Raw genomic sequence first — 15553 nt, forward strand, 5'->3', positions numbered from 1 at the left:
ATGTCTCTTTTCAACTCTGGCAACAGGGCTGAAAGAGTAACCAAATGCTTATAAGTAAAGTACACCCTTGTCCAGGAAAGTAAGCTTGGATATTTTGCATGCTAAATTACCTGTAAATACATAGACTTTACCTCCCCCATCCCCCACCCCAAAGCAACTTATTATTACTGCATGAATAGCTCTATGTCTCTATTCATTTGTTTCAGCCTTTACTTGCTAATCGCGAATTCTCTTTTACTACTAACTGTGATGATGATTATTTATTGGGTACCCACAGTGTTGATCACTGCGCTAAGCACTCTAGTACACCAGCTCAGCGAATATTTACAAACTTTCTTTAAAGTAGTATTATTATCTCTGTTGCATAGATGAGGGAACAAAGAAGTTAATTCACTGGCTCAAAAATCATACAACTGCAAAATGGCAGCACTAAGATTCAAACCCTGGTCTGCCTGACTCCAAAGCCTTTTCTCTTTACTGATGGAATAAATAGTCTCACTTTCGGCCCAAATGGCTTTTGTTTATCATTCTAATAATCCAAGTACAGAAGAATATCTTGGATTGAGATGGTGTAAAGGGTCATCCACTCAACTTTAACTTTCTAAAGATCTCACCTGGAGACCTACATTTAACTTTCTTGGAATCAATAATGGCTGCTTGGTTGAGCACAAGTGTCTACTGAACTTTTATGTGAGTAATTTGTTAAGGTATCTCCTGTCTCCCAGGAGTACTTTTATCTGATGGGATTTCAACTAAAAGAACTTCATTTTTGGATGAATACCACATAAATATCTTTTAAATTTTTTTTTTTAATTTTTTACCTTTTTTAGAGATGAAGTCTTGCTCTGTTGCCCAGGCTGGAGTGCAGTGGCATAATCATAGCTCACTGCAGCCTTGAACTCCTGGGCTCAAGTGAACCTCCCACCTCAGCCTCCTGAGTAGCTGGGACTAGAGGTGCACACCACTACACCTGGCTCACCTAAATGTCTTTGTAGTTTTTTTTTTTTTTTTCCATCCTTTCCTTCTACCTCAGAGGCATATGTGGCAAGAATAAATGTTTATACATGTTCACAATTGTCAACTCTCTTCTTGGACTTGAAGAGTAGCAGGATGCAGTGAGAGACTTTTCCTTGCTGAATGAATTCCTGGTCTCTCCTTGTATGGAATCTGGATAATTATCAGAACAGGTAACTGGAAATAAGTCTAGGAGGTTACATTGATTTGCATAATAAAGAGCCAAATCAGCGAATGGAGTGGAAGACACACACACACACACACACACACACACACGCACAGTCACACCCAACCCTGCACAGGCTGTTTTTGAGAGATATTGGTAAAGCTTGGGGTGGGGGAGGAACACAACAGAAACCTTGGAGCAGCTGCCATCTATAAGATACTAAAAATAAGAAAAAAATGTTAAGATTTCACCAACACTTTCTTTAGCATCTTTGTGACATACAGTAAAGATTTATATGACTCACTAAAGTTTAGATGCCGAATGGATATTTCTTTGAATGCAAAAGTGTGCTAAGAAAGAGTTACAAGGTAGCAGAACATGACTCAAGTTTGTTCCTCTTCCTTTTGAAAACCAATTCTCCTGCCTGCATTTTTGGTCCCATCCTGTCCTGCCTTCTTGAGGATCTTACTCTCTTCATATCTTTGCCTGTCTTCCATAGTCTTCTATCACCCTCTTTCTACCAGCCGCTGCCCTCTGCTTCTCCACCTGGAGGAAGAAGCTACTAGGCCCTGATGGTCCTTTGGGATAACTGCCTTGCAGATGTCACTCCTATTTCCTTCCCTATACTCACTCGTCCATTCCCTGTAACCTGGCTTATGTGCCCACTCCTCTTCCAAAAATGTACTCTCCACCACCAGTGAATTGTAAATGGAAAATCAAATTATCCTCTTTCAGGTTTCGTTCTTCTTGCTGCCTCTACAGCCTGTGGCCCTGTCCATCACTCCCGCCTCCGGAGATTCTCCCTCCCATGGTTCAGAGTGCCAGCTCTTCTCATGGCTACACCACTCTCTTTTCTTATGCATAAATGAGGAAGGTGGTGACATACCCACCACATAGGGTCGTGTGGACACGGTGAGATGATACAAGCAAACCACTCAGCACAGTGCCTGGGGTGGAGAAGGGTCAGTAAATGTAGCAGCTGTAATTACCATTCCCCATACTCAGTTATTTCTGCCTCACTTCCAAGATCATCCTTGCCTGGCCCCTCCTCCTTCCACTGCCTACCATAGGTGGACATTTGTTCAGGTTGTATCCCTGGTGCTCAGGCCCTCCCCACTCACTGTCTTTGAGGCTTTCATTCATTTCTGGGTTTTACCTGTCACTACTCAGCAGATGATCCACAAATGTATACCATGAGGTTAATTTTTCAGGACTAGGCATTTCCATTTGACTCTTCTGCATTTATCTCAAATATATCACCATCTCATTATAGTCTGTATACTACTATTGCTTGATTTTATTTTATGTTTTTCATTTCCAGGAGTGATAATACCACTCTTTTTGTACCCCAGGCTCAAAAACCTCCTTGGCATCCTTCATGTCTTAGACATAGTGCTAGGTGCTTTATAGATGTGATTTCATTTAATCTTCATAAGAGTTCTATTGTATTTACTTACCAAGAAACTGAAGGTTAGAGAAAGTAATTAACTTGCCCTTGAACTACAATCCTTTCAACCAAAGTACCCACTTTTTTTGTGCTTACTCTGCCTCTTAATATCCAACTTCCACAGAATCACTTATTCCTTTATAATATGTAAGTGATGCCCATTTGCTTCTATGTGGCATTTGAGTTCCACTTTAATTCTGACCCTGTTGTGATGCATTTTACAGATCTGCAATCTTCTCCCCTCCATTCCATTCTGTGCACCACTTCTAGAAACACAATCCTTCATCCTCTGGCCTGATACACACACTTCCTGTCTCACAGGATTGTTAAGGGAACCAACTGACATCATGCCTGGGAAAATAATGTACAACCAGTAAAGTTAGAATCTAGTAAAACTAGCTAGCGGCAAGCCAATCAAGTTTCCTAATCATAATGGAACAGATAGAAGATTAGACTGGTATTACAATCTTCAGTGACTTGGATAAGTCACTGCCACTTTCATGATCTCAGTTTCCTCTTTTGTAAAATGAAGAAGTTGAACTAGATGATGTCTCTGGTATCTTTTGATCCTAACACTTAAAGATTCTTCTTGTTCCGAATGCTCCTTGTTTTCCACCTCAAGGAATGATAAAGTTTCCTCTGATTAAAATAAAATTATTAAGTCAAAGAAAGACACTATTAACAACCTTTTAGAATTTCCCTTTCTTTTTGGAGAGGGCTGTGTGTTTGTGTTTACTCAAGTCTCTGAAAATATAAGCAATATATTATAACAGAGTAAATTATGATGGCAAAGTTTGACATTCAGTCAGAGAAACTGAATAAATCAATGTATAAAATGACAGATCCATGATTGTTTGTACTTCTTTGAAGTACAAAGAATGCTGTAGTTTCTAAGGGACTGGTATGAAACTATGTGGTTTCATTCAGGTTCTGTGTTGTACTTACTTTCAAATGGCAAATAAATTGCTATGAATTGAATTGTATCCTCCCAAAATTCGTGTTGAAGCTCTAACCTACAACGTGACTATATTTGGAGATAGGGCTTTTAGGAAGTAATTAAGGTTAAATTAGATCATATGGATCAAGTACTGATCTGATAGGATTGGTGGCCTTACAGATCTCTCTCTCTCTCTTTCTCTCCCCACCCCCATATGAGAACACAGCTAGAAAGTAGCAGGCAGCAGCAGTCTGCAAGCCAGAAAGAGGACCCTGACCAGGACTGAATCAGCTCACACCTTGATCTTGGACTTCCCAGCCTCTAGAACTGTGAGAAATAGATATCTGTTATTGATTGATTGATTGATTGATTGAGATAGGGTCTTGCTCTCTCACTGAGGCTGGAATACAGTCATCATAGCTCACCACAGCCTCAAACTCCTGGGCTCAAGCAATCCTCCCACCTGAGCCTCCCAAAGTTCTAGGATTATAGGCATGAGCCATGGCGAACAGCCCAGATTTTTGTTATTTAAACCAATCAGTCTGTGGTATTTTGATATGGCAGCCTGAGCAGGCTAAGATATAAGTGTTATCAACTTTATGAGCCTAAGAGTTAAGTCCAGCAGCACATGCCTAAATATGTATTTAGGGATCTGCTATTTTTAATATTTGTCCTTGGAAAAGGTCATGTCTTTGCTTATATAGTCATAGATAAATTTAACTGTTGTATTTTAAGATAGTATTATTTACTCTAGTAAAATCTCCAGCAGTGACATTTTTCTATAAACAGAAGATGTATTTTTTCTGTTGACCAAAGAAATATTAATATTAAATTTAAATAACCAGTACAATGCCATCTTATATATGTAGCACTTTTCCTTTAAATGGAAGCTGCTCAAATCTATTGAGTAACTGTTAAATAATAGCAAAAGTCTATGATGAAAGGATCTCTAGTGCATTGGAGCAGCCCCACGGGAGATGTTACAGGATATATTTTGACTGTGAGAGTCAGGTACTGTTTCACCACCTCCCTCCTGCTCTCCCTCCACCTTTCTGTCCTTCAATGCACATATTTTACATCTGCAAATCAGCCTGCAAAAAAAAAGCTTAAAAAAAACAATCTAACACCCCAAACACTATTAATATTTGGTCCACATTCAATGTCTTTTGTACCTAAATCCAAGGGATCAAATAATATCGACCAAAGAGAGAGTTTACATTTTTCATCAAATATCTGCCTGTATATTGAAATGTTTAGTGGTAGTAAGCCTTATGTCTACAAAGTACATTATCGTTTTCAGAATGCTTTGATAGTCACTAGCTCCATACATTAAGAGCTATCTAGAGCAACCATTCTCGCGTTTCCCATGGAAAGAAGTAGGCTCAGACAGAATAGGCCCAGGGCAGTTTGTAAACAGCAGAAGAGGACAAGGTTCCAGATATTCCCAAATCTCATCCCGTTTCTGGATATGGGAACATAAGGGAGCAAAATTGTCTAAGTTTAAGTAACTAACAGGAAGAGAGCACCAAATCAAATCACATGAGTGGAAAAAATAAAATGTGCCGGCCGTTTCCATTTTAGAAGCATTGCTTCCTGTGTTTAGTGACACGGGCTAAACTACCATAGTTATAATTCCTCAAATGGGAAATAAGTTATTTGGAACTTACCAGCTCCCTAATGGCATAGACCATTGTTTTGCAAACTCTTTGGCCTCAAGGCTTCTTTATATTTTTAAAAAGTATCTTTACAATTATAAAGGATTCCAGAGAGCTTTTGTTTTTGTGAGTTATGTTTGTCCATTTTTACTATGTCTGAAAATAAAACAGAAACTTAAAAATGCTTTTTATTAATTTATTAAACAATAATAAACCAATTACATGTTAAACTACATATCACATTTTTATTACAATATAATTATTTTCTGAAATAAAACAAAAATTAACATTCTAGCTGTGGTGACATCATACATGTAGCTCTGAGAAACTCCACTGCAAACTCATGAAAGAATGAGAGGAAAAAAGTCAAATAATGTATTTGTATTGTCATGAAAATAGTTTTGACCTTGCAGATGTCTGAAGGGATTATAGGGAACCCGGGTGACACTTTGAGAACCAATGGTATAAACGATAGCAAAGCCAGAATCTTAAGAACATGTGTTTTTAAGAATATGATAATTTCTGAAGCCTATACTTTTAAGTGCATAATAATCTCTGAGATGAATATTTTTTTTCCAACAGAATCAATTGGGTATTTTAGTTCTCGTCTTTCCCTGGAGACTTTTGACTTTAGAGACAATCCAGAGCCAGGACATTCTGAATTTCAAACAAAGGACACGGACTCCAGCCTGTCTGGTGTCAGCAAGAATGCCCAGTGATATTACCCTAGGGACCACACCACGTTATGCACATACACCAAACGATGTGAAGAGAACAGTACGTGAAAGTAGTTTTAGCTTTCTGATTAATGTACATTTAACTCTGCATAGTCTCTCTTTGTATTGTCAAATGCAAGAAATGAAATTCAACTAGGATGCTGACAGATGGGGAGACTAGAGACTCTATGCTCTTGGGCTTTGAGGTGCCACAAAGAGAGTGGCAGACATCCCTATTATGACCACTCAGGGGCAAGAAGGATCCTCTTTGACTTGAATACAAATGCCCTGAAGCTATTCCAGCTTCTCAGAACAGAGTTATCTCTGATGTGAGATAGGAAAAAAATCTGAGTTCTGGCTCCATATTACTCATCCAGTGAGGAAGGTATTAATGTTTTGTCACTTGTCATCAGTTGGGAAATACTCAAATGTAATATTGCTTAACAAAGCAATTTAGAATGTAATGCCCTATTTTAACATATGCCATCAACTAAGCAAATGACAAAGAAGTCACAATCCCTCAATTCAGCACTCTTCTTTGTGAAATAATGTGCCTTCCCTTCCTTCCTCCCTTCTTTATTCCTATCTTTGTTCCTTTCTCCAATATCTATAATGTACTTATTATGAATGAAGTACTTTGATTGATTCAACTTCATATTTATCTGGCTGCCAGATCTGTTTATTTTAATTATTAAACATTTCTGACCGGTCCCAGTGGCTCATGCCTTTAATCCTAGCACTCTGGGAGGCCAAGGTGGGAGGATTGCTTGAGGTCAGGAGTTTGATACCAGCCTGAGCAAGAGCAAGACCCGGTCTCTCCTAAAAATAGAAAAATTGGCCAGGTGCAGTGGCATGCAACTGTAAGCCCCAGCTACTATGAGGCTGAGGCAGGAGGATCACTTGAGCCCAGGGGTTTGAGGTTGCTGTGAGCTAGGATGACGCCACAGCACTCTAGCTCGGCAACAGATTGAGACTCTGTCTCGAAAAAAAAAAAAAAATTCTTCTTCCTAAATAAAAGAATGCCCTTTATAGAAAAATTAAAATTATAGTAAAGCATAAAGAAGATTAATTATAATTGCCCTAGATAACTAATATGTAGGAGGTAATTTTAATAAATTCTCCTAGAGTTTTTCCTGTATTTTTACCAACTTGAGATTATATGTATACATAATTTTGCATTCTTGTTTGCTTAACATTGTATCATAAGCAGTTTCAATGTCATTAAAAACCCATCATAAACATGATTTTAATGCCTAAAGTTAGTGATAAATATCTCAGTGGAGAAATCTTATTACACGTATCAGATATCCTTAGGATAAACTGCTTCTTAGAAGTGGAATTACCAGGGGTAGAAGGAAGTAGATTTTATAACTGACAAATTCCTTTCCCGGCAGTGTACCAAAATGACATCACCAGATAAGAGGGCTGATTTCATTGCACCCTCAGCAATAATGAAGAAATGTTTATTTATAAGCAATCTTTGCTAATATGATTGGTAAGGTTGAAAAACTCTACCTTTTAAAAAATCTGCATTTCTAGTACCATTGAGATTGAATCTTTAAAAATACAAGTAAAACTATAGAATGCTTAAAAAGTCTCTCAGATAAAAGTTATATAAATACCTGGGTGCTCACTCTTCATTAACTCAATTAATAAAAGGGAGACATAGCTCCAATCACCCCAAAAGTTGCTATATCAGAGTTCTTGGTGGCAAACACTGAAATCATTTCTGGCTAACTTAGTAAGAGGAGAAATATATCGGAAGGTCATCAGATGTCATGCCAAAGAGGAGGGTTGGAGAACCGGGCTCCTCACACAGGCAGGGAAGCTTGGCAGCTGGAATTAGAACAGGTCACACTACTCAAACAGCCCACTTATGACACCACTGGCACTGCCACAGTAGATACTACCACCTGTCACCTCTGGCACTACTGTCCTTGGACACAAAAGCCACTTTGCAGATAATGGAGTTGTTTCTAAAATGTCTCTTCTTTGAACAACAGAATCCAGATTCAAAGAACTGGACAGGAACCACTGAGGCTGAACTTAGGTCCCATGATGGTGCCCTAGCTGCCACAGGGTGGGGACAGTGAGTATTGGGCCATTTTGGCTTTTATGGGAACTTGGATGCTAGGTAGAAAGACCTAGCCTTAATGATCAATGACCACTATAAATATGTACGTGGAATTTTTTGTTTTATAATACTTTTCAGGAATCTGGTTAAACTTCTTATCACTGAATTTTAGATTGTCCAGTAGGTCATGACATCATCTGGTCCAGAACTGCAAACTTAAATATCTATCATATCTTCAAATGTCAGTGAGGTATGGGTGTATGGAGTGGTGAGATTGGTGGAAAACTGAGTGGTGAGGTTGGTGGAAAATCTTCCCAGTCCAAAGGCAGACACCTGCTACTTAGCACCAGCTGGCGGTTGCTAGAACCCACTGATCTTACAATTTTTTAGAACATGCCAAATGTCTGAATTTTTGTGAAATTTACTGATTTTAAGATTTGGAACCAAATTCAAAATTAGAAATAGAACAACACCGTTGCTTCTTAAAAATTAAGGCTACAGGTTACTTCTAACAATCAAACCTTCTCATTTTAAAAATCAATGTAGGAAGATGAGGTCTAAGAAGGTGAAATGCCTAAGACCAAATAACTCAGTTGGTGACAGAGCCAGGGCTAGAAGTTTGGTCTCCAGATGAAAAGCTAACTAAGAAAGCCAATGTTCCACCACCCGGCTCTGTAGACACTTCTTTCACTTGGAGGTACCCTCCCAAGTAAGCTCAAGAAAATCACATGTGTTTCATCCAGCAGCAGCAGTGTTCATAGAATGTTTATAAATTAATAGAATCTGTCCAGCCAAGAGAAACAGCTTTCGGTGTCAGATTATAGTTTAAATGTTAGCTTCTACCACTTTCTAGGTGGGTAACCTGGCATCAATTACTTCTCTCTGTCTCACACGGAAAAAAATAAGAGTACCTTTTATATATAAGGCTGTAGCACATGGAGTAAGATTACTTGTACCGAGTGCCTGGCACCGTGCCAACACTGTGGTAAAAACATTGCACGTGATAATAATATAACATCATTCTAAGAGAGATCATAATAGTTTGTATTTCCCAAGTACACAAAGGTGAAGGGAGGGAGAGCTAAGGTGTTTCATGATACGTAGGTGTATCCAGTTACGGATAAATCTCAAAATAGAATTCCTAACATAAGGTATAAGTGGGATTTTCACTCAAATCCTGTCCTTCGCCAGACTCCAGTGGCAGTTTCACGGACGCGTCAAGGCTTGTGTACTCTGCAGTCTCCAAAAGCACCACTCCTGTCTGTCTCTGTGAAACTGATAGTGGAGCAAAGGGGAGTCCAGGGGGTCCCGGGCTGGGGGTGTAGGAGGTGACGTGCAGGGTTTCATAAGGGAAAGTCGCGCCCGACTGGTTCACTCTTGCTCTGGGCCATCCTTGGGGACCTGCTTCCACCTGTGAGCTGTTTCCGCAGAATGCGGGAGGCCGCCACGGCGGAGGAGGGGGCGGAGGCAGAGGCGGAGGCGGCACCTAGGGGCTGGGGCAAGGGAGGCCGGGACCATCGCAGTGACAATTTATTTTCCTGCAGCGGCGGCAAGCAGGGACGACTGCTGCAGGCTCGGGGCCGGCCGGCCTGCGCGTGGGTTTGCTAGGGTGCTGTTCGCCCCCTGCGCTGGGGTGTCCGACAGCGAGGAGTAGGAAGACGACGAGGAGAGCAACGCACGGAGCCCGAGCGAGCAGAGCCACCAAAGCTCCACCGGTCCGCAGAGGAGGAGGGGGAGGCGGCACGGCCGAGGCCAGCGAGCGGGCGCCTCCTCGCTGGCTGCCGGTATCACCCCGCTGCAGTGCCTTCCAGCAAAAGCCACCGGGTCCCGGCTGCAGCGGCCAGACGGATGCCAAGGCCACACGGCAGGCGCGGGGGCAGCCGCCGCAGTCGCCGTCCCACGCGGGCTCCAGACATCAAGGGCTGCTGGTGAGTAGCCGCGCGCGCTGCGAGTGTGAACGCGCCTCGCAATGGGAAGTGCGCACGCCGGCTGCGTGTGCCCCGCGGCCTGGCGCGCGCTGGCCCTCCTTCCGCTGGCGACGTCCGGTCCCGGGCTTGCTCCAGGGGAAGAAAATGCGCTTCGGCGGCTGCTCGCTTCCTTCCTGCCAGTCCTGCGATCGGCCGCCTCCTCCTGTGCTGCCTCTGTGGGCCCCTCACCGGCCCCCCAGGGGTTAGTGTCACCTTGATAGGGAAGGCAGGAAGCTGTGGCTCCTGGTGGCGGGGCGGGACTAGGGTCGCGACCTAGACGTGGGCGCGCGTGGGTTTCTGGTTCAGACTTGGGATGCAGCCCTGGGGAGGATGTCGACATTCAGAGAGCCCACCCCACTGTCTTTGGCAGTGCATGGTGTGAAGGAGGAATGGACAAGGGTTAGAAAAACAGACCTTTACTCCTGTGGAGCGTGTGGCACACCTTATGAGGTGATGTTACTTTTACCATTTATCAGAGACTTTTAAGACATTTTCCCTCACCTGAATAATCTAAGCCTTCCCTGAAAACCCCCAATGTGATGCACAAAGAAATGGTATGTCACTACTAAAACATAATTTTCCAGAACTTTCTCTAAAACACCCCACACCGTGTATAGCCCAGAGCCTATGGGTCTATAATTATTGAAGTTTAAAAGAAAAATTTTATAAGGAATAAATAATTCAGGAAAGGAAACCTGACCTAGAAGACTGAAAGAAATCTTAAATGTTGAGGGGTGGGGCTGGGTGGCTTGCTTTCTGGAAGTCAGAGTTTGGTGGTAAGTAAAGCAGACATCTTTCAAAGTAAGCCCCAGCGAGCACACTGCTTTCCAACGTCTGCTAATCGCTGAGACTAACATGAAGTCCTAGGTTTTAAGGACGTTTCCAAAAATATAGTGGATATCACTGGGATGTTGATCTGTGGTCTCGTTCAAGGCCCTGTCAAGGTTAATAATGCACATTTGTTCCAGCAGATAAAGTACACCTGAATGTTTGATTTTCTGTTTCAGTTTTTTGAGGGTAATTGTTGAGGGTTGTTTTACACAGAGATTAAGCCACGGTGTTTTATCTTTTTCCAGACCTTGTTTCAATTGGTAATTTTATGTTTTCAGGATGGATGCTATATTGAACTTCAAGAATGTATTCTGACTGGGTTGTAGTGGGCATTTTGTAGCTACACTATAAATATTTACATTTATTTTTAACACAAGTTAATGTCCTTGAGCAGTAGGCTCTTTTTGTTTACCATTTACACCTTTAAGAGCTTCATTGAAAGGCATGAAATGTTACTGGAATCTACCTGGAGAATAAACTGGCTGCTTGTTTTCTGTTCAAGGGTAAATACAGCAAAATTGTTTGCCACTTGGCAATGTGCTTTTGAATACACTTGGGCTATAATTTATGTATCAGCTCGTTCTTGGAAATTTGAAGAAGAAACTTGTTTCTTTAATCCTATTTTGTAAAGTGATCACCATTCAAATTATGGGGCAGGTGGCCTTTACCCATATGTCAGTCATCTAGGCCAGTTTCTAACCTACTTTTGCCATGTTTCGTAGGATTCTTATTGCCTGTGGGAGCGTTGGAGGGAGTAGCGAAGATACTAGTGTCCTGAGGGTGTCTTTAGCAGAGAGATTTGCTCCTGGAGGAAAGGGTATCTCTGGGTTGGTTCCTGAGAAAGACTGACAAAAATAGTTATAAAGGATTGTTAATAATTGTTACTTTTTCTTACTTTCAGCACATAGGACTTAATTAGCTCAATTCGATCATGTTGCTCCTTTAAGGACCCTTCCCAGGCCTACTTATAGCTACAATCCAGGGAGTGAGATTGAATTTTACAGAGAAGAAAAGCCTGATAATTCTCGTGCAAAAACATAAGCGATAGAAGAGATGTGAGAGGAAATAATGTAGATGCTGCCCAGAAAGTACCAGGCACTTTCCTGGTGGATACATCTACCAATTAGAGACATTTTAATTAATCTACTGAATTTGCGATTCTGTCTAATGCTAACATTTTTTCTTGACCCTGTGAAAAATTTGTAGGTGGCTTCAACTGAAACTAGGAGAAATGACTCATGGTTGTCCCTGAAGATATTAGAGCCAGCTTTCCATCGCATCCCTTAGGGCTGATGGCTTACAGCTGTTCCATAAATGTTTGTTAAATAAGTAGCAAATCTAAAATGTCTTTCTCTTCCCAACCTAGCTACATCACCTCTTCTGGCATTGTTTTTTTTTTTTATATAAATCACGAAACATTTTATCAAATTGAATTGCAGTTCATACATTCAACTAAGAAGACCAGCTTGCTCAGTTGAAGGAAGAATAACAATCCCTCTAAAACAAAACAATAACAAACAAAAACCACTGTATTGGTACCTGTTCACTTGCATATTCCAGCTATCTGGACATGTGAACTGTTCAGTTGGATGTGTGAGTGTACATTCAGAAATCCTGAGTTGACATCAGAACATTCAACTCAGGAATAATCTGGATGTAGCTACATCTGGATGTGGCTTTTGTCGGAAATTATTTGCATTCCTAAGCAAATCAGATGAACTTCTAGTACAATCTTGCATCTCCTCATGCCAAGTGGAGAGGCTGATTAAACATTTGGCATGTTGCTAAATCTTCAAAGCCCATGTTGCTTGTTCTCTTTCTAAATTTTAAATTAATTCCATGTTATTTTTATCCATTGATGTGGTTAGTTTAGAGACATTAGTTCAGCCTTAGTAACTTTTGTTTATTAAAAGGAGTCCCTTGATAGAAGCACCAGTAATTCTTATGTTTTGATTTGCTCTAGTTAAACTTTCAAGGCACTCTTTTGGAAATGGGTACCTTGTTTGGTCTTGAATATTAAGAATGTTAATGACATTTTTTGTTTTAGTTCCAGCTTTCAATCTCTAATCATTAGAGGGTCTCCCTGTGATTTAGGTTCTAACTTCAGTGTGAAAGATTAGGAAACTATCTAAAATTTACCTGGATGTTAACATTGTGGTTTATTATAGTAATGCAGCTTTTCTCTTTGATATCCTTTCATGTCTTTCTCAGATGAAGTTATTTCATTTTGAATAAAAATAAAATGAGATCCTGAAATATTTCATTTTTTTATTGGGCCATGTGCAAAAATAAATACATAAAATAAAAAATTGCATATCACCATTCTGAAGTCACCCAAACACTGCTCTGCATAATGAAAAGTGGCCATTCCTATCAAGTATTTATTTGATATGTCGCCACTTGAGCACTTGAATGAAAGGTAGAGACATGTTCCCTTCGTGTCTTCTTAGGCCCTTGAAAGCCGGGGAGTGGAATTTCGATTTGACGTGGTAGCCAAATGTAGGATCCTTGAAAGGGAGCAAGTGCTCAGAAGAGCACTTTGGCAATTAGGTGGGGGGAGGATTACTAGGAAGGAGTAGGGGCAATAATCTGGTGTGAGATGATGACAGCCTGACATCAGATCCCAAGGACTGTGAGATACAGAAGGGAAACTCCAGGCACTCAGACCTTAGCATTCTTTTTTTATATGGAAGAGGGATTGCAAACCTGTGGCACAGATGTGGTCATTAATAAATCCCACACCCACATAGGCATCACCAGTTGATCACAGCGCTCTTTCCTGCTGAGCCCTGGTGTAACTTCAGAATCTGGCAAGTATAATGTTAGTTATTGAGCACGTGCTCTATGCCAGGCATTGTACTGAGCTTTGACACACATTTTCTCAAGGATGATGGAGTGGTTCAAAAGATAACATTTTTTTGCCACTTACTAATTGTGTGTCTTCGGCAAGTTACTGACTTCTCTGAGCCTCAGTTTCCTCATCTTTTATTTGGGATATTAGTTTCTATCTCATAAGGTTTTGGGGAGGATTCAGTGAATAAATAAGTGTAAGTGAAAAGTGCTTAGAACAATGTCTAGCACAAAGTTAAGGCTTTATGTGTTTGTTATTATTACTTTTTAGAACAAAGTTATGCAACAGGTACCATTTTGCAGATTTAAAAATCGAGGTACAAAGAGACTATGTAAATTGCCCATTATGGGAGGCTGGTAAGTGATTGAGCTGGGAGTTAAACCCAGACCCCTGGCCCCTGTACTGCATGCCAGATGCTGGGGATACTGATCGGAGCAAGAAAAGTAGGGGCTTGTCCTCATGGAGCTTCAGGGCTTAGAATCAGTACCCAGATTATTACAAAAAGTTTTTGCTATTTTGCCTTGACGTTTGGTATTTTGTAAATAATGTTTTTCGTTAATTAAGTAAGTTCTTTATTAAGAAGTATCCAATTTGTGTGTATGTTTTTTGTGTGTTTGGGGTTTTGTGGTTTTTTGCCTAACAGTTGGCATATACAACACATACATTTCTCCTTACATTGACTGATTCTTTGCTGGAGGTAGGGAGGGTATGCCTCCCTAATATAATGTATCAGATTCTGGAGTTTTAGGATTCTGAAAAACTTCTATGCCATCCATCCTTCTCTACATTCCCAGAATCTCAGATTTCTCCCATTCGTAAGCCATGGTGGAGTGATGATAACATTTTTGATCATTTTTAAATTCAGCTTATTCAGAATATTTTATAGAGTAACGGCAGAGTGAATTTTAACTGTTCTTTGACTTGTTGAAGTGATTGTGTCTAATTATAAGAGGCCAGATTTTAACTATAGGAGGGAAGACCGCTGTGGCAGTGAAGAATGTAAAATTCTCAATTCCTCCAGAGCTTTAGGATCTACCCTTACTGATTCCAAAATTTTGACTTTATTAATTGATCCTTATAATTCTTTGTTCTCATAACTTTCAGAAATCTATAACTGGCACTGTTTTTTTTCTAAGTAGGTGAAAGTTTTTCTTGGTCTTGTATAAAGTTCATTGGTAAAATATTAATTATTTCGTGGAGGAAAATTGTTAAATCTCATGTTTAAAAATATACTCTTTCATCCTTTGAATTACCCTTTTGTGTAAATTACACATTTCCTTATTTCAAGTTCAATTATTTTTAAAGAAACTTATATTTAATAAAATTGCATGAGTTTTAACTTGATTAAGGATGACAGAATTTGAGATTTGGTGAGTTTGGCATTGTGTTTTATTTTTGAAACTTTTGCTAGACTTATGTTTCAAGGCATTGCAGTAACTGAACCAAAGATTCAGCAAAAGCTCATACAAGAGATAACCGCTAAGAGATCCATCACAAATTATTCATTTTGATTATGTGACTTGATGATTCTCTGGGTTAATTTAGAGACTGAAGGCTGGTGATGACTCATTTTTAATCCTCCTGGCTTCCTGTGAACTCCGCCTGCCTGTTTTGCATTCGTCTCTGCTCTGAGAGATGTTCCAGCGTGGGTTCCTTTTGAGGTTGCTACATTTCAGAGTTGAATGGCTGGGGCGATAGGCACCTGTGCACCTTTAATTAAAAGCATAAGGAAAATATAATCAGGAGTGGTGATTATGGCTAGGTTCAGCTCATCTAAGGACCCTGCGATTTTATTTATCATGTCACTAGAACCATACCTTTCAAAACTAGAGATGTGCATTTTAATAACTGAGAAGAACTATAGAGAGACCTTTATGTCTGTGAGTTCATCCTTC

The 15553-nt window shown here is 40.3% G+C and overlaps 1 protein-coding gene across 1 annotated transcript in view; it reads left to right on the forward strand.

Annotated features, from left to right (window-relative positions):
• The first annotated feature begins 9470 nt into the window (after positions 1-9470).
• Positions 9471-15553, forward strand: part of STAMBPL1 (STAM binding protein-like 1) — a 44050-nt gene continuing 37967 nt past the window's right edge. The window contains exon 1 of the mRNA XM_012659705.1: positions 9471-9937. The gene's annotated coding sequence lies outside the window, so the exon portion shown is untranslated. The remainder of the gene's footprint in view (positions 9938-15553) is intronic.

Source organism: Propithecus coquereli, unplaced genomic scaffold (assembly GCF_000956105.1).
Source record: "Propithecus coquereli isolate 6110/MARCELLA unplaced genomic scaffold, Pcoq_1.0 Scaffold63, whole genome shotgun sequence".
In the NCBI taxonomy this organism is placed as follows: domain Eukaryota; kingdom Metazoa; phylum Chordata; class Mammalia; order Primates; family Indriidae; genus Propithecus; species Propithecus coquereli.